This window comes from Sarcophilus harrisii, chromosome 5 (assembly GCF_902635505.1).
Source record: "Sarcophilus harrisii chromosome 5, mSarHar1.11, whole genome shotgun sequence".
NCBI lineage: Eukaryota > Metazoa > Chordata > Mammalia > Dasyuromorphia > Dasyuridae > Sarcophilus > Sarcophilus harrisii.
Window position 1 is genome coordinate 254,133,020 of NC_045430.1, and position 20,913 is coordinate 254,153,932.

Sequence of the window (20,913 nt, forward strand, 5' to 3'; positions counted from 1 at the left end):
AAAATAGAATTAAATTGCCATAAAAATTCAGTACTTCTCAATTTATAACTGTTTTTTCCCCTTAAATAATCATATTGCTAGATAAAAGAGATACTTCAGTATTTAAAGAGTTCAGATTTTGTTAGGCTGGGTCTCACTTCTGTCTAGAGGGAAGAATCCTGCCTTAGATACTTACAATCCATGTGATCCTTAACTTCTGTCTTCCTCACCTTCCTTACCTGTAAAATGGGGATATTAGTAGCACTTACTTCCCAGGAATGTTGTGAGGATCAAATGAGAAAATATTTGTAAAGCATTTTGCAAACCGTAAAATGTTATGTAAATGTTAGCTACTAATGAATGCCTTAGTAGAGAGTCTTCACAAATTGCTGTGGCTGAAAAATTAAATCTCCCACAGGTTCAACCTGGTCATAAGTTCCCCAGACTTAGCTAATCTAGCTAACTAACTAACTTAGTTACCCCCCAGGTCCTTAACAGTGGGAAAAGGCTGGATGAAGTCAGAGAAGTTGAGTCCTTCGCCTTCCTCTGCTTCTGACCATGTTCGGCCTTGGGCAGGCTGACCAGTGAAATGAGAGCCATGAACTAGATGACCTCTGAGGTTCTCTCAGGTCTAAAACTGGGGCCTGTGGGCCTTCCTAAGATCCCAAGGGCACCTCCACTGCCACAGGGAAGCATCAGAGTTGCACTTTAGTGGAGGATGAATTAATAAAAAGTTGCATTAAAAATGTTTCTGTAAATACAGTCCTGTTTTTCCATTCACTGACTTAGTTATAATGTTAGTTTCTGGGTGTTGATTTCTGTTAGATTTTTCCGTCATTTTTCCTTTTAAGTCTCTCTGACCTCCAGCCTCTCTACAAGAGAGAAAGAAATGGATGGTTAAAGAAAACCTCAAAGGTTCTTGATTGGACTAATCAGCCCCATGTCAAAATACTCCTTTCTGAAAAGTCATTAGAAATTATGCCCTCCCGCCAAGAAACCCCTCAAAGGGACAAATCACTTCATGTCTCTAGATCTGTTTCCTCATTTGAAAAATAAGAGAGTTGTACTTGATCCAGAATTCCTCCGGGCTCAAAGGGCATTTAAAGTGTGTGAACCCTTTGACCCAGAAGTACCACTACTAGGTCTGTATCCCAAAGAGATCACACAAAATGGAAAAGGACCCATATGTACAAAAATATTTAAAGGATCTCTTTGTGGTGGCCAAGAATTGGAAGTAGGGGGAATGTCCATCAGTTGGAGAATGTCTGAACAAATTGTGATACATGAATGGAATGGAATACTCTAGTGCCATAAGAAATGATGAGCAGGTAGATTTTGGAAAATCTAAAGAGACTTACATGAACTGATGCTGAGTGAAGGGAGCAGAACCAGGAGAACAGTGTATACAGTAACAAAAAGATTATGTGATAATTAATTGTGATGGACTTAGCTCTTCTCAGCAACGCAGTGATCCAAAACAATTCCAAGGGACTCATGATAGAAAATTTAAAAAAAGAAAAAAATCCATTTCTTTACTTTGAAAGATTGATCAACACAATGGCTAATTACAATTTTAAAGAGCTCATGATGACATATATATGTTACTCATCTCCAGAGAGAGAGCTGGTAGTCTCAGAGTACAAATTAAAACATAATTTTCCTTCCTCCTTTCTTCCTTTTGTTCTTCCTTCCTTCCTCTCTCTGTCTCTGTTTCTCTTGTCTCTCTTCTTCTTTCCCTCCCTTTTCCCTTCTATCTGTTTTTTTAAACTTGGCTTATGCAGAGATTTGTTTTTATAGGATAGTAATATTTGTAATGGATTTGTTTTTCTTACCTTACCAGTGGATGGGGGAATTGGGGGAGAGAAAGAATTCAGAACTAAAAATAAAATTAAAATTGAATTTTAAAAAATGAATTCAACAAGCATTTATGAAGTATTGACCATATGCATATTAAGGTCTGGGGATATTGAAACCAAAATTTTAAAAAAAGGTGAAACAATTCCTGCCCTTGAGTTTTTTTTTTTCATGAGAATGAATTTACTATGTAAATATCTATTAGAAATTCAGTATTGGGATTATGGGAAGAAAGATGAAATCAAGGTAGCCTGTTCCTCTTAAACTATAATGGCTTCCCATTATCCCAGGATCTTATTGTCTCTGTGATCCCTTATAAATGCTACCTAATTTTCTAGTTTTCCTTATTAGTTTTTTATTTCCCTTCTGTAATCTACTGGCTAGCCAGACTGGACTTTCTGTTCATTATACATGATATGCTACTATTGTTCATCTCTAATCGTCTTCACAGATGTCTCCCATAACTGAAGTGACTTTTCCTTTGCTCCTGTCCCTTTCAATCTTTTCTTTCCTTCAAAACTCCCCTCAAGTACCACCTTCTATATTTATAATTTTATCGATCGAAACAATGCTGGAAAAGATATTAATTGATTAATTTATTATTATCTGCTTAACCACCAAAGATAATTGGCCTTTCCTTCTGACTTGCAAATGAATTGTCTTTTCCTATTAGAATGTGAGCTTCTTGAGGGCAGGGACTGTCTCGTTTTTGTGTCTATGTATCTCTGGTTTTTGGCACATAGGAGGTGCTTAATAAATGCTTTTTCATTCATTCATGAATAAATGCTTATCGAATCAAATTGACAAATGGATGAGAAGCTTCAGTCCATCAAAATCTAGACGGTCCCCATTACCACAAATGGCAAATTTAAAAGGGGAAATTGTGCTGAAGACATAATTTAGAGATACAACTCAGATGTCCTAGAAAGACCTCCCGCCACATTCCTGGGAAGGAGCAGGGCCCCAAAGTTTGCTTTATTTGGCTAGGGGAATACCAAGGTCATTGAGGGCATCCCCTGCTGAGGGGACCCATGGGGGCTCTCGGGGCCTTGAGGTCCTTTAGGCTTAATTGGGAGAGAAGCTGTCTATTAGCCTCAGGAAAGAGGAATCCCAGAATAACCAATGGAGCCTCATCCTCAAAGCCAAGAACAACAATAAAGGACTTAAAAGTTCTGATCAGAGAAAGAACTAGGCAGAGTCCTGCTGCTCAGGGCAATGGTGTCATGTTAACGGACTGGGAATGAAAACAGGGACTTGACTCCCGTCACCCTCCCTCTCTCCAGCAGGTCTTAAAAGGCCCGAATAACCTTGAGTCAAGGGCGATCTGGATTCCAGGCTGGCTGCTCTCAACAGGGGCAGGACTTCGGCCCAGGATTCTGAAAGGACTCCCAGGGCAGTTCTCTGAATAACTCTGGGCAATGGTGGAGGGATGCCCGGAGACTGGAGAGGGGCAAACGTGTTGATTTGAGCTTTGAGAAATGGGGAAATGAAAAAGCCACTTAAATTCCACATCTGTGGTTTATAAGGCCAGTGGAATGCTTTGCTAAAATGGGGATTTTGAAAAAATTCATCTATTTTGAATTTCAGGAGGAAATTTTTGTTATAAAATAAATCTCTCATATTTATTCTTTTTAATTTTATTTTGTCAATCCTTTGTTTCTGAATATATCCTCCTCCCTCCCTACTCCAGTGAGCTATCCCTGTAACAAAGAGAAAAGAGAAGAGGGAAACAGCAAAATAATCCAACCTATCAGACTTGTCTCACAGTAAATGAAATATTCCACACCCCGATCCCCATCTCCACAAAAAGAAGAGGGAAATACATTTTCTCAGCTCTTGACTGCTTCCAAATTGGGTGATAATAATTACATAGTGTTCCATTTAATATTTTTCTGCTTTGTTTATATTATTTTAGTCACTGAATTCATCTTTATTATTATTACTAAGAAAAGTGTTAATTTCTTCTTTTAACTCAAACCTTTGAAGTATTTTGGCACAAGAATGCTAGTGTACTTTTTAAAAATATAGAAGTATACTCTGCCTTGTCCCCACATTCGCACACCATTTTTAAAGGTCTTTTTTTTAATGGGATTTTTTTTAAAATTTTTAGGCAATTGGGATTAAGTGACTTGCCTAGGATCACACACAGCTAGGAAGTGTTAAGTGTTTGAGGTTGAATTTGAACCCAGGTCCTCCTGACTTCAGCTCTATCCATCACACTGTCAGATCCTCCTTGTTACTCAGAACAAGTGATTGTGAAATGTGTTCACATATTTTAACTAGTGTTACTTTAACTTGTGTTTTAGACTCACATTGGTTGAGCTCTGGCAAATGGTTCTCTCACATTATATCATTTTAATTAAAAAGTATCACTGCTAAGTGAAATGAGCAGGACCAGGAGATCATTATATACTTCAACAACAATACTATATGATGATCAATTCTGATGGACCTGGCCATCCTCAGCAACGAGATCAACCAAATCATTTCCAATGGAGCAGTAATGAACTGAACCAGCTACACCCAGCGAAAGAACTCTGGGAGATGACTATGAACCACTATATAGAATTCCCAATCCCTCTATTTTTGCCCACCTGCATTTTTGATTTCCCTCACAGGCTAATTGAACACCATTTCAAAGTCCAATTCTTTTTGTACAGCAAAAGAACTGTTTGGACATGTATACTTATATTGTATTTAACTTACGCTTTAATATATTTAACATGTATTGGTCAACCTGCCATCTGGGGGAAGGGGTGGAGGAAAGGAGAGGAAAAATTGGAACAAAAAATTTGCAATTGTCACTGCTGTAAAATTACCCATGCATATTTCTTGTAAATAAAAAGCTATATAAAAATGTATCAATCACATTAAAAAATTTCTCTTGATATGGCATTGCCATCAATAGGTTTGTAAAGTGACAGATCTTCCCCAATATCATTTCAGCAGCACATCACATATATGTTGTCAAACGAGCATCTTTAGCGACATCTGTTGCTTCATTCTCTTGTAATTCAGAATAAGATTTTGGTTTCTCAATTAACTGATCACAAATGTTGTCAGTCATATGAGGAATTCTAATTCCCACCACATGATCTAGAGGCGTTACCATTCAAAGCTGCTTTACATATGGTTGGTCAAGTTTCTACTATATCAAGGGCTGCCAATAATGCTAACCTTTCTCCTACAACACGAAGCTTTGTAGCTCAGCAACTCCACAATTCTATAAGATGCAATCTGTTTCTGATGTCAACCAATCATTCAATAGCAATCAAGCATTTGATCATTAAAAAGTACTTTTTGCTTCTCATGATAAATACTGTGGATCTTTTTTTCCCCTCTAGATTTGGGACTTTTTACTTTAAAGTAATCCATAAACCTCGTTTCATTTTTTTTAAGTTACAAGTTTCTTTGGAAACAAGCTTCTTGGATGTTACTTATCAAAATTAATTATCCTGAAAATGTAACATTATGGTACATTTAGCTTTCACGGAAAGATTGTTTAACTTAAGTTTACACATTTCACATTCTAATGCGGCAAGCTTCTCACAAGCCAGTGCCAACTGCTGGTTGAAAGATTGATTTAAGTTTGACCTCCTTTGGGATGTGTTCTCTATCAGTTGATTTGAGTGGATTTATTGTACTAGTCTGTCTTATATTGATTTTAATTTGGACTTTTTTTTCATTCATGAATATGGATATATTTGTATGTGAGCACACTAGAAAATGTCCAGTAATTTTATATATTTCTTTTGTCCCCTTCCCCCAAGAGGATCTCATACCCCAGTAATTTCCACCATTTGGAAAAGTCTGATGCATACAACAATTTCAAGAGGGAGAAAACACTTAACAATTAGGAAAAATGTAAATTGGGCTCTTTCATGGGCATAAGAAGTATATGAAGGGGAGAAGTATAATATTAGGGTGGAAGGAAAGGTGGACGTCATTATGGAAGGCTTGGTCCTCTTTCCCACCTTTGAATTGAAGTGTCAAAGTTTCTGTGGATTCATTGGGACAGTTTTATCAAGTTCTTACTATTCTATAACTAAGGCACATAAGCTGCCTCTCTATTTGTGACAGTCTTTTTGCAAATACTTATGGCTGTAAAACCTGATGACATGGAAGGATGGTTTCTGTTGTGTTTGGACCCATAAGCCAATCAATAATAATAATAATAATAATAATTCCTTCCAGGAGAACTTGAAAATCTTTTTCTTCTAGTTACTTATCAGTTTCCTGATGTCTTCTGTCTTCCTCTGTGTTGAGAAGATCAATATTAGGAGGATTGAGTTCTTCCAATAAAATGTCTCCTTGATGGTCATTGGACCAGGACATCACCTTTAGAATGGCAGCAGCTAAGCTAATGAGTGCAGATGGTCCAAAGATTGATCTCTGATGCCTTCTGCTTCTTCTTCAACCACTGGCCCGGAACTTCAGGGTCAGGTCTGAATGAGATTGGAAACTCCCACCTTCACCCCATCTAAATCTGCTTTGCAGTTTGGGTTCCAAGCTCAAGTCTAGTCGAGCATTTATTAGGTACCTACCATGTTTCAGGCACTGAGCTAAACACTGGCAAAAATATTACCCTGGGGAAATCTCAGTAAATGGGGGGGAAAACATTTAAACAATTACTTGAATATACTGGGTAATAAATTGGAGTTCATTTTGGAGAGAATGCACTGGAATGGAGGGAGACTGGGAAAGACTTCTTGAAGAAGGTGGGGTTTTGGATGTGTCTTGAAAGAAGCCAGGAGGCAGAGAGAAAGAGAGAAAGCCTTCAGCATGGGGGACAATTAGTGGGAAAGCTGCAGAATCCAGAGGTGGAGTTTTGTGTGTGAAGAACATTAACGAGGTGCTGGATCACATAGTGTAAGAAGACTGGAAAAGGTAAGAAAGAGGCTACTGTAGGGTTTTAGAAGCTGAATAGTTTATTTTATATTTCATCCTGGAAACAATAGGGAGCCACTAGGATGATGGCCCAGTCAGGGTTTGGAGAAAACTTAAGAAGATCCCCAGCACTTCCTCACCAATGGCCGGGCTCTCGATAATGAGTCTGCTTATGGGGAAAGCAGAGAAAACTGCTGGAACCATATTGGGAATAGTCTTTGAAACCAAATCTAGTCTCAGTTCCCTGCACTGGTTTCCATCCCCCTTGTCCCAAGCACCGGATGGCTGTGTCCAGTAGAAGTCATTGGTCTGTCAATAAGCAATATTAAATGATATTGACTGGGGAAGCAAAGGCCCCGTGCTCTTTAACCTGGCGTGTGACCATACCCTAAAAGCAGTACTTAAGAAATGAGGGAAGCAGTGTGCAGAGCAGCTCTTAATTGAATTCTTGCTTAATTAGAGCTAATTCTTCTATCAATATTAGCGCCTGGCTTGCTTACTGTAGCCCATTTACCAGGCCCTCTGATATGAGAATGACAGGGAGATGTATGTGGCTCCCACAGCTGAGTGGGAAGGAAAGAAAGAACCACTGGGAGCACCTTGACTTATGTTCTATTCAGAATTAAATGTGCATTATGGACTTCCCTTCTGAGAGAATGGGAGGTTTGATGAATTTCCTATTTTCCCTATGAAAAGGCAGCTTGTTATGCTGTATGGATGAATTCTGTTTGTGGGGGGAAGTGTCCTTAGCTGGAGGACTAAAGCTGAGTAGAGACTTCTGTGGGGAGTGTAAATTGATGGAGACTGGGAAGCTGAGTGGGTGGAGTGACGGCCCCACTGGCTTCTCAATTCTGCCTCAAGGATGACTTCTGAGTCCTGGAGGGAGCTCCTTGGTGATCCCTAGAGTTAAAACCAGAAAATCCCCAGCAGTAAAACTTCTCCATTACTTGTGGGGTGGTGGGAATTATTCTTCTGATGAATTGTAGATGGATTTTGCCTTGGAGGAGCTCACTTTGTGAACCATAAAGGGTTCTCTCTCAAGTGTCTGCTGTCACCGGTGGCAGAGCCAAGGACAAGCAGGAGATGCCTTTTCCCTTTAGTACAGATTCTTGAATGGTTTCCTGATGGAAGAGAGACAGACAGACAGACAGGCAGACAGGAGATAGAAAGAGACAGAGACAGAGAGAGACTGCTCAGTTTGGCAGGAAAGACATTCTTAGCATGCAAAAACCCAAATACTAGATTCCTCCACTTAGAAATAGACACTCAGAGCTGGAAGGGTTCTTATCCACAGCAGAAGCACTGGATTTGGACACGGAATGAATCCTGAGTTCAAATTCAAACTCTGTCATTGACCACCAGAGGCAACTAATTTCAGTTTTCTGGACCTCAGTTTCCCTGTCTGTAAGATGAGGGGGTGGGCTCTTCTGAGATCCTTCCCGAAGGACTTTCACCCCTTCTGAGACCTTGGAAGGCCCCTTCTAGTCCTAAATCCATGTCAAAGCCAGCTGACCAATCCCTGAGTCGCCCCCCCGCCCCAGCGGGGCAGGCTTATAAATAGTCCTTGTTGTGGGAGGCGACGGCTCTTCAGCCACACTTCTGGAAATAGGCACGGGTCCCTGCCCTTGTGGTTCTGCGTTAGTGCTTGGAGCAGGTGCCCAGTCCTGAAGCAGCTTTACACTGGCTCTGCTTGGGGCTGAGAAAAGCCAGCTTATCCCTTAGCCTTGGCCCGCTGCTCAGCACGGGGCCTGGCGGGGTGTGGGAGGGAAAGAGCCGGCTTGGTCCACGGTCCGAGTCCCCTTTGCCTTTTGTACAGATTGGGAGGAAGGGCGTGTTCTCTCAAGTGGCCAGTCCTGCCCAAGCAGCGGCTGGTCCTGAGAGTTCAGACTCCATCACCCAGCAAGCACAGGCCGGCAGTTGGTTGTGCCCAAGCCGAGCTCTGAATGTCATCCTTCCCGTTAGAGTAGAGGCTCTTGAAGGCTTTTGTGCTCCAGCTTCCACATTTGGCACAGTGTCCGGCACCCAGTAGGTGTTTACTAAATGTTTCCTGATTGAGGCCAAGGTGAAGTGCAATGGGGATAGGGGTGGGCCTGGAGTCAACTGAGTGACCCTCATCTATTTGCCTCGGTTTCCACATCTGTGAAATAGGGAGAATAATAGCAGGGTTGTTGTGAGGCTCAAATGAGAGGAAGCACTAAGAGTTAGTGCTGTGTAAAAAGGATGATGATGATGATGGTGGTGGCAGTTCTATTCCCAACCCAGTTTCCCATCTCTAGACAGCCGTGTTTATCTGGGGGACCGTGCGCCCTTGCCCCTACCAGCCCGGGCATAGGGCTGCATTGCAAGCTGCCCCGGTCTTTAACCTCCCTGGAATTCACATGGAAAGTAAGTCAGGAGGAAGCGGATGGTCATCGGAGCCACCTGGCTCATTCGGCAGAAAGGGAGACTGTTTTGAAAGCTGCAAGTCCCAGTTTGGGGCTGATATGTGGCTTTGATGGTCTGAGAAATACAAGCCTCCATTTGTCACCGGGATCCTCCGCTGGCGAGGCGTCCTTGGCGCGGGGCCCGAGTTTAATATAGCGAATCTGGGATGCGAGAGCTTTCAAACGGAGCAAAACGAGTCTTTCTCAGGGAAGATTGAGAGGGTGGGTCTCGTGTGGGCTCCACCGGCTTGGGAGCGGCCTTGCCCTCCTGCCCTTGGGTGCCAGGCTTTGCAGGCCTTGCTAAGGAAAGAATCATCTGCTGAGGGAAGCGATGAAGGCAGAACGTAGGCAGATGACAAACTTTTATTTGAACCAGAGCCAGGACAAACTGTTCCCAAAATAATTTGTCTTTTAGAGCAATTTAGTCATCCCTAACTTGAACAGTTCTAACCAGGAAGAAGTCTGAAATTGGTTGTATCTTTTAGAAAGCAGAATTTTGGATGGCCACTGTGTACACGCAAATCATCACAGTTTCTGTATAGTTTTAAAAGAGAATAAGAACAGGTAGTTCTGTAGCTCTTTGGAGCTTGCAAAACACTTTACATAGATTAACTCGTTACCCTTACAACCTTCCTGTACAGTAGGGGCTATTATCCCATTTTACAAAGAAAGAAACTGAGTCTTAGGGGATTTTCCTGTGGTCACATGACTAATGTGTAAAAGACTAGATTAGAACTCAGGTCTCTGTTGACTGACACTCTAAAGCAGAATGGTACATTGCAAAGTTTTGACTTTGGACAGAAGACCTGAGTTTAAATCCTGTCTTTGTCCCTTACTACCTGAGTGATCTTGGGCAAAAAGGTACTCTGAGGAGCCTCCCGGGACTTCCCCCTCCTCGGTTTAATTGAGACATGACCTGAAATTAACTCCAGCTGGAATGAATGGGAATAAGGGGGTCCTGAGTTGTGGGACCAGGTAAAAAGTCCCAGCCTTTGCCTTTGCATCCAGAGGGAGACCACTATCAGTGCAGCTGAGAAATTTCAAATACAAAAGAAATGCATCGGAGCAGGATCTGCCCTCTCCATAGAACCGATCATTGGGCTGCAGACTCAGCTGGCAGAGGGTTGGCTCCTGAGATCCCTGGGGTAGCGAAGGATGCTGGGAGCTCTTTCCAAAGGTGGTGTTTTGGAGGTCACTAAAGGGCAAGGAACCTGGATTAAGTCACAGAATATTAAAGCAGGGAGAAGACTGTTAGAACCCACCTAGTCCGACCCTCTCCTTTTGCCCATGAGGACGAATGTTGGTGTTCAAGGTTACCCAGACAAAGTGGGAGAGCTGGAACCTGGGACACCTTGGGTTCTAAACTGCCAGTTTAGACTTTTCTGCCAGTGGGGAGAAAATGGGTCTGTATAATAAAGCAACTAATCACGAGAAAATAATACTGGGAGCGTTTATAAATGGTTTTTATAGCCTCCTTCCAAGAGGGAATACACAAAATCATGTTAATATTTATATGGAACTTCTCAGATTCACAGAATTAGAACCCAAGGGGTCCCAGAGGCCTGGTCCAGCTCTCTGATTTTATAGAGAAGGAAACTGAGACTTCCAGAGGTGGAAGAATGCCCCCAGGTAGGGAGTATCTGAGCTGGATCTCAGGGCTTCTGGCAGTGATGACCTTGTGCTTAATCTAAAACAGGAAGGCAAGTTGAGAAACGGGGAAACAGGAAAAAGGAAAGCCTTGGAACAAACATTTGTCACTAACTCACACTGATTAAGTGCTTACATGTCCAGGGACACTCCCAGAAATCCTAAAATTAGTTCAAAATTTATCTCTGTCCAAAGTGAAGCTGAAAGTTGGGGTCTCAATGGGAGCAATATTCTAAAGGCAGAATAAAGAAACCAAAAGTTAATTAAAAAAATGGCAAATGTGATTTAATTCAATTTAATTCAATGTACACTTATTAGATATCTTCTGTGTTTACAATACTGGGGTAGATACAGATTAGTTGAGACATTATTCTTGTTCTCATGAAGCTTATAGTTTAATTGAGAGTGTAATGCATACACAAATAATTCTAATACCCATAATGTGCCCAGTAGTAAGCCTCTTCCTGCTCTGTGTGTCTTCACAGGTATGGGAGGGCTTATACAAGGCTGGAAGGAAAAGCTCTACCCAATGGCGGAGAATTTCCAGGCACAGGAAAAGTGGGAGCCTTATTCAGGTAACAGGGAGCCCCTGCTGATATTTGAGCAAAGAAGCAACATAAAGAAAAATTAGTTGGCCAGTGGATTTGAACGCAGGTAAATGGGTTTTCCTGATTCTGTGCTAGTGCTGCTACCTGGCTAACTTCATTTTACCTCATTTGTGGGCAACAGGGAGCCTTTAAGGGTTTTTGAGTTACAGAATGCAAGATCACTGGTCATTTTCAAAAAGGTGGATAGGGCAGGTGTGATTACCTGGGCAATCAGGTAGTCACACCTTCCGGAGCTTCAGGAGCCAGACGGGGCTGGCAGGAGACTCCTCATCTTGTTACTCTCCCTAAATCCCCATCACAGCCCCCTTTCACAGATGGGTGAAAAGAGATGGGGAAAACTCAACCAGTAAAATGGTCACGATGGGGAGAGAGAGAATCTCTAGCCTCAAATGTCTAAATGCTCTTAAAACCATGGCCAAGATTATGGAATTGGAGTTTCATGGTATTCCCATCAGACTTAAGAAACCTACTTATTTCTAGTTATGTTGGGAATTGCAATTAAGAGAAAGAGAAAGATAGGAGAAGAAGAAAGAGATCAAAGAAAGAATGTAAAGGGAAATAGGAGAGAGAGAGAGAGAGAGAGAGAGAGAGAGAGTGAGTGTGTGTGTGTGTGTGTGTGTGTGTGTGTGTGTGTGTGCTGTACTTTGGGACTGTATTCCTGGTGGGGAAAATCTTTCAACATGTGTAATGAGCAATTCATGCAGTCTTTCCCAATCTCCCCAAACACCTAGTGGTTTCCTTCCCAAACTACCTCACTTTTATCTGCTTTATATTCATTTGTATTGATTGTCTTCATATTTATTCTGTATTTACTTATATCTATACTTGGTATCTCCCCATTAAATTGTCAACTCTTTGCAAGTAGGGGTCATTTCATTCATTGTACTTGTGTCTCCAGTGCCGAGGTGCCTGAAATGTAGCAGATACAATGCATTTGTTGATTGACTCATATATTTGATGTCCAGGTGGGTAAACATGACCTTATTTTTAATTGAATAAGGGTATTGGAATATCAGCTCATCATCTGTAGATTCACTGAAAGTATCTTGGGCCAGCTTCAGGAGCTGACAGATGACATGTACTTCAACCTTTGTTGATTTAATTTCTATTAATACTCTACATTTTGAAAACTTTTCATTCCTTATAGTTTGGAGATTATGGCATCCGTCACAACATTTTTTCTCTCTTCCTCTTTTTCCTCTTCTACTTCATCTCCTTCCTTCTTTCTCCTCTTCCTTTTCCAACTCCGCCTCCTCCTCTCTTCCTTCCTCCTCTCCTTTCTCTTCTTTGCTCCTTCTGTTCCTTATCATTCTCCTCTTACTCTTTTTTTCCTGTTTCTTTCTTTCCTCCTTATCTTCCTTCTCTTTTTTACCCTTCTCCTTTTCTCTCCTTTTCCTCCTTTTCTCTCTTCCCCCTTATCTTCCTTTTCTTCCTTCTCCTTTTTCTTCTCCTTTTCCATATCCAAAGTTCACTCTAAAGGGACCTTGTGACTAGTCATTTTCATCAGTGACCAACTTGCTGACTGGCCAAGCAACACACAAGAAAAATCTCCATTTCAGATGTTAATCACAAGTACAAATTGGACCTGGACTCATCTACCCAAAACTGTTGGGAAAGTGGAGGAAATGGTGGCGTTTTAGCTGCTTTAGCATCTTTGAGCGCAGCTTCCTCCCTCTTGTCCTAGAGCTTGGGGAAGGGATCCTGGAGCTCCATCACCCACCCAAGGCTTTATTCAGGGCTCGGTTGAAGAGCAGAGCCCGGAAGGATTTGTTGGAGGTCACTAGGGCTCGGCATTTTTAGCTGTGGGGACCCCACCGATTTACTAGTTTTCTTACACCTCTGATTTAGAGGCATGTAACAGAGAGTAAGTGACCTCTCCAGGGTCACTCACGCGGATCTCCTGACCTCGGTCTTTAGCATCTTTTCACCATGCGAGTCAGGGGCAGAGAGAAGAGATTTCAGGGCTGGGAGGAACTGTGGAACTCATTGTATAGATGAGAATCCCGTAGGTCCGGAGAGGTGACATCGCGCAGCGTCGCCCACGAGCCGAGTTTCGGCTGCTGACTCCAAATTCGGCCCCATATTTCCATAAGGCGACCCCCAGCTGTGCCCTGAGCTCAGCCCCAAATTCAGCGCCCCTGAGCGCCCTCCGGCCGCTAGTCAGGGAGAGGGAAAGGAGGACCGTGGGCAGCCAGCCCGAATCCGCCTAACAGGCGGTGGGAGGGGGGGGAGAAAGCCCCCCCTGCCCGACGACCCCCTTCTCGTTCTAAGAGGCAGGGCCCGGGCTCGGGAGGGGCTTGGAACGCTTGAGCAGCTTCCCAGACTTCGAAACTTTCCTCCCATCAGCAGAATAGCATCCCCTCTCCTCCGTTACCTGCTTGGTTGCCAATGACAACCCAACCATCGCCGCCGTCTCTGCCCAGGGTTCACTGAAAACGTCCCAGAATTATAGGCCAGGGCATAAACAGCTCGGGGGGACCTCCCCCGGGGTTCTGCAAAACAGATAGAGGATGTCGGGAGGCAGCGGGTACCTGCGGCCAGAGACAGGTGGGAAATTAACCCAGCAGTCCCTCAAGGCAGCGGGGAGTGGCCCCCCTCCCCGCACCTGTGTGTGTGAAGAGCAGGGAGGGAGAGGAGTTGCAAAAGGGAGCTTTTAGGGGATGCTTCGAGGTCCCCCAGCCAGTTCGAAGCGACACAGACACAGCTGACTTCTCCCGCCCTCCAAATCCGCGTAGCACTCTAAAGTTTTGGGTGATTTTTAAAAAAATAAATTGATTTTTTGTAGATGTTATTTGGCGTGATATTTGCCTAGACAGAGACAGACAGACAGACGGCCATCCTGCCATAATGACAGCTTCTATATCTCACTCAGAGATGATGCTCTTTGTGAAGTTGACTCCCCAGTCAGCCTTTATTACTCCGCATTTTGGATGATTCAAGCATCATCACTTTCCCAAATGCCTCCATTGTCATTCGCATTCACATCTGGCCTAGATTTCTCCATCTTTTATCTCCCCCAAAATTGTTCTTTGGGCCTTTATCAATTCTCCTTTTTATCCATCATTATAAAATGTACGAGGAGGATGGGCCCGGTGAACCAGATTGCCCAGGCTGGGTCTCATGGATTGCTTTCTCCTCGGTAGATTATCACAGGAATAAGGCCTAGAATATCACTTCAGCATTTTCGAAGCCAAAACTTCACTCAGGACTTTTGAGAGCTCTGAGGCAACTACTCATTTGCTATTTTGCAAATGAGATGGGTTTGTGGCCAAAAGCTAATTTTTTTTCCATTTACATTACACATCTTTTTCTGAATCCTTCCTAAAGGAAGATACCTGGAAAAATAATAATCTTATTACTTACTAATCAGGGGCTCTGGGCCCTAATTTTTTCATTTAGGGAATCTCTAAAGCCCTTTCTAAATCCTAGAGAATCAACTATAAAACTACTAGAAACGATGAACAACTTTAGCAAATTTGCAGGATATAAAATAAGCCCACATAAAGCATTACCATTTCTATGTTACCAATCAAGCCCAGCAGCAAGAAGTAGAAAGAAAAATCCATTTAAAATAACTGTAGATAATATAAAATATTTGGGAGTCTGCCAAGACAAAGCCAGGAACTATATGAACACAATTATAAAGTACTTTTCACACAAAGTTAGATCTAAACAATTGGAAGAATATCAAGTGCTCATGGGTAGGCTGAGCTAATAGAATAAAAATGACAATTCTACCTAAATCAATCTACTTATTCAATGCCACACCAATCAAACTGCCAAGAAATTACTTTATAGGCTTACAAAAATAATAACAAAATTCATCTGGAAGAACAAAAGTGCAAGAATTTCAAGGAAATTAATGAAAAAAAAATGCAAAGGAAGGTGACTTAGTTGAACCAGACCTAAATCTATACTAAAGCAGTGATCCTCAAAAACATTTGGTTCTGGCTAAGAAATAGAGTAGTGGGTAAGTGGAATAGGTTAAGTTCACAAAATATAAAGTCAATTTTTATAATAATCGAATGTTTGATAAACCCAGACTCTAACTTCTGGAAAACTGGAAAATAGTATGGCAAAAACTTGACATTGGACAGCATCTAAATACTATATATCAAAATAAAATCAAAACGATTTATACATATAAGAAAATTAGGAGAACAAGGGATAGTCTATCTCTCAGATCTGTGGAGAAGGGAGAAATTTATGGCCAAAAAAGCTAGAGAACATTATGAAATGCAAAATGGATAACTTTTTATTACATTAAGTTAAAAAAGGCTTTGCACAAACAAAACTAATGCAGCCAAAATCAGAAAGGAAGCAGAAAGCTGGGGAAATTTTTTTTTTTTACAGCTAATGTTTCTGATAAAAGTTTTATTTGTAAAATCTATAAAGAATTGACTCAAATTTATAAAAATACAAGCCATTCCCCATTGATAAATAATAAAAGGAAATGATCAATTTTCAGACAAAGAAGCCATTTCTAGTCATGTGCAAAAAATGCTCTAAGTCATTATTGATTAAGGATTGTCAAATTAAGACAACTCTGAGGTACCACTTCACACCTTTCAAATGGCTAAGATGACAGGAAAAGACAATGATAAATGTTGGAGGGAATGTGGGAAAACTGGACACTCATACACTGTTGGTAGACTTGTGAACTAATTCAAGCATTCTGGAAAGCAATTTGGAACTATGCCCAAAGGGCTATCAAACTACATGCCCCTTGATCCAGCAGGGTATTTATTGAATCTGTATCCTAAAAAAGATCATTAAAAAGGGAAAGAGACACGCATGTGCAAAAATGTTTGTGGCAGCCTTTTTCATGATAGCAAGGAACTGGAAACAGTTGGGGAATGGCTGAATAAGTTATGGTATATGAACGTAATGGAATATTATTGTTCTGTAAGAAACGACCAGCAGGATGAATACAGAAAGGCCTGGAGAGACTTACATGAACTGATACTAAATGAAGGGAGGAGAACCAAGAGAACATTGTACACAGTAACAAGAAGATTATATGATGATTAATTCTGACATTGACTTGGTTCCTTTCAACAATGAGATGATTCAAGGCAATTTCAATAGACTTGGGATGGAAAGTGCCATCCATATGCAAAGAGAGAATTATGGAGATTGAATGTGAATCAAAACATAGTATTTTTGTCTTTTGTTGTTGTTGTTGTTGTTGTTTTTACTTTCTCATTTTTTCCCCTTTTGATCGTTTTTTGTTTGAATAGCATGATGAATATGAAAATTTGCTTAGAAGAATTGAACATGTTTAATCTATATTGGATTGCTTGCTGTCTTGGAAGGTGGGAAAAGGAGAGGGAGAAAAATGTGGAACATAAGGTTTTTCAAAGGTAAATGCTGAACACTATCTTTGCATGTATTTGGAAAAATAAAATAGTATTATAAAAATTTTTAAGTGGAAAATAAATGAATCAAGTCCTTTCTAACTTTAAATTCTGCCATTTTATGAATGAGAGTATAGGGCAGAAAATGACGTTTCCACGCAGGCTGATGGTACTTGCTCTCCAGTTGGCGAAGGTTTTCCATCATAAGCCCAAACCAGACCTTCCAGGCTGATGCTATCCAGTTGCTATCTTCCTTCCTCCAATCTGGCTCTTCAGTTTTTGCCCTGAAACCTTGTGTTCCAGTGGTTGACAATTCTTTATGATTATCTGAAACAGCCACTACATTGTGCCTTTATATCATGAGCTTCCTCCTCCTATTCCCCATATCTTTCCCATCTCTACCTTAGGGAATAGTAATCAAGTTAACTGTCATGCCTGGAAATGATGTTAATCAACTTCCACTTAGTTTCTCCCAAAACCCCTGTGACTTCCCAGACCAAAATATCCATCCTGGGCCACCACTCCCCTTTTTCTGTATTGTCTTCTCTTACTCCTTTGTTCATAATAGATCCAATAAAGATTCAAAGGATATGAGCAGATAATTTTAAAAGGAAGAAATCTAAATCATCAACAACTATATGAAAAATGTTTCAAATTACTCATAACTAAAGGAAATATATAAGGAAAAGATACATAAGGAAATGATTAAAATTTATAAAAATAAATGGTATTTTCCATTTGGTAAATAATAAAAGATATGAACAGGCTGTTCAGAAGAAATCTGAGCTATCGATGACTACATGGAAAATGCTCCAAATTATTAATAATTTAAAAATGTTAAAACAATTTTGATGAAAATGACTTTTATTGAAACAAGAAAATAAACATAACAACATATTATTGGAGCTTTAAATTCATCCACTCATTCTAGAAAGCAATTTGCAATTATGCCCAAAAGCCATTGTGTATAGCTCTTGCATAACTGCTAAGCTATACCCACAAAAGATTTTTTTTTAAAAGAGGAAAAAGACCCATATGTGCAAAAATATTTACAATAGCTCTTTTTATTATGGCAAAAAACTGGAAACTAAAAGGGTGGCCATCACTTAGAGAATGTCTTAACAAAGTACAGTTATATTAAAATAACAGCATTCTTGTACTGTAAGAAATAATGAAAGGGATGGCTTTGGAGCATCCTGGGAAATCTTGTAGGAAATGATACAGTGAAGTGAGAAGAACCAAGAGAATAACTTATATAACAGCAACAAGTACCACAAAGGCAAATTCTCTGAAAGATTTAAGACCTCTGATCAATGCAGTGATCACCCATGACTCCAGAGGAGTGATGATGAAGCATGTTATTCATCTCCTTATAGCAAAGGGATATAGACTAAGACTCAAGATATTGAATAAGACATTTTCAGAAATGTCCAATATAGGAATTTGTTTTCTTTTACTATGAATATTTGTTAGAATGGCTTTGTTTTACCTGTTTTCTTTCCTTCCTTCCTTCCTTCCTTCCTTCCTTCCTTCCTTCCTTCCTTCCTTCCTTCCTTCCTTCCTTCCTTCCTTCTTTTCTTCTTTCTTTTTCTTTCCTTATTTTCATTCCTTCTTTCTCCTTTCCTTTTCTTTTTTCTCTTCTTCTTCTCCTCCTCCTCCTCTTCCTCCTCCTTTTTCTCCTCCTCCTCCTCCTTTTCTCTCTCTTTCTCTTTCTTCCCCCTTTTCTCCCCTCTCCCTTTGTTCTTTCTTCCCTTCCCCCACTCTCTCTTTGTCTTCCCAGAATTCAGGACAGTATCTGAAGCATACTAGGCATTTAATAAATGCTTCCTAATTGATTGATTTATTGGCCTGGGTTCAAATTCTGTCTCTAATGCTTTACTATTTGGTGACATTAGGAAAATCACTTAACCTCCTCATACCTCAGTTTCCTCCTCCTCCTTAAAGGGAGATTTGACGAGGTGACCTCTGAGATTCCTGGTAACTCTAGAGCTTTTGATTGTAGGTCTACAGACCATTTAGTCCAATTTCCTCTCCTATGGTCCAGTGTCTTACTGAGTGTTTCTTGAGTGCCTTATATATGTAAAACACTCCTAGCCACTGGAGGGGAAACATCGAGGAGGGTGAACAAAAGAACAATGATAAACTCTCATAAATATAGATATGAATGAGGACAGTGGGAAAGTCAGCCAGGGTGAAGCTGATCTGAGAGGAGAGCCAAGAATGACAGAGGCTCCCAGGGTTTATGGCATTAGAGTTTATAGACCGTAATTCAGCTCTAGACACACTTATTAAGTATTTACCCTATGCAAGACACATACAATGAGCTCCCTAATATGACCTTCTTTATGTACTTTGGAGCTCAGGCTGAAGGACTAAAATGAGGTAAGAGCAATTCTTTGATTTATGAATTTCTTTTTTGTTCAGGATTCTCTTCCCGAGGCCGGCTCCCCCGATAAAGCCTTCTTTGATCTGTTAGCACATAGAGGCCGATTTGCTGAGCCTGGTTCCAGAGTTGTTTAAAATTCAAGGATTGGAGCATTCAAACCCATGGAAAAATCCAACCATGCTTTCTTTTATTAACAGAGGGTTCCAATCAAAGTGGAAGACCTTAAATAAATAATCAGTCTTAGGAACAGAAAACTAACCCAAAATGTACCTCTCTTTCACCTCCCTCCTCTTCTCCTTTGGGTCCAGAGGCTGTAAAACCATCAATATTGAGCAGGAACATCTAGTTGGCAATGAATATTAACTATCCTTCCAACTTCATAATTTAGAATTGATAGGAGTTTGTTCTTTATTGAGCTGTAAAGAAAAAAAAATGGAGGTGATCTTAAAAGAAAATCCCAATCTTAAGGGCCCCACTCCATGGAAGTGATGCCATCTTTTTCTACTTTTAACCCAAATGCATTTACTTAGATAAGGGCAGTGGGGCATGGTGGAAAGAGCATTGGGCTAGGAGTCTGAGGATCTTGTTTTGAATCTGAGCTCTGCCACCTCCTAGCCAGGTGATCTTGGACAAATCACATGGTGTTTCTGGGGCTCGTTTCCCCATTTATAAGATAACAAGATTTGACTAGGTGGCCCAGGAAGGCCCTTCTCTCCCTACATCTGTGGTCATTCAGAAGGCTTCCTATTGTTCTTGGGTGTGCCACTGACACAATGGCCCCTGGACCTGGGGATGGGGAATCCTTCCTGATGCTTCCCCTGCCTCATCTCTTCCCCATGCATCCACTCTGCATGTTGCTGCCAAAGTTATTTTTTTGGTAAGCATGCTTTTGACAGTGTCCAGTGACTTCTCAACTCGCCAAGGCTCTGTCAGCCACAAGTGAGAGGCTGCTTTGGTCCAGCTGGCGTTAAGTGGTGTCAGAAGTGGGTTGACAGCCTCTAAGACCAAAAAGATAGACTCAGGTAAGCAGAGTTGTGTTGGTAAATGTTTAACAACTGGTTCTCGAAAAAATGGACCAGCAACATATTTTTAAGTTTAATCTACATTATTAACATCTTCTTTATCAGTTTTTAAAGTATATTCATTGAACAAAGCAATAAACCAAAGCCCTAGTTTGATGTTTTCCAGTTTCCCACACATATGGGCTGACACTGAAAATTTAACAATGGGCTCTCTCTTCAGCCAGTTCAAGTTGACCGGGTCGTATCCCTGCATATAAGCCACTTAAATGCCCTAAAACTAGGTCTGTATTGGAATATGTGAAATGTTTTGCATGTGGCAATCACAGTAGAGAATGAAAACCATCTAACTCATAGCAACAGTCATTTAAGTAATCAGTCCACAAGCACTTATTAAGTGCCTGCTGTTTGCTGGGTGCTCTGCTAGATGCTAGAAATACAAAGATAAAGAATGAATCAATCTTGATTTGCAATGAGCCTACATTCTAACAGTAGAGACAACAAATGTGTGTGTGTATCTGTGTATGTAGAAAAAAATTATAAAAAGAGGTTTTATGTAAATAAATACAAGGTGATTAGTGAGGAAGACCTCTAGCATTTGGGGCAGAAGGATGGTGATCAGGAAAGGTTTCATGTGGAAGGCAGACTTGATTGGTGTCTTGAAGAAAGACCATTCCCATGAAGTGGAGGTGAGGAGGGAGCAAGCCCAGGTGTGGAGACCACGGACATGACAGATGCGCTAAATGTCTCCAA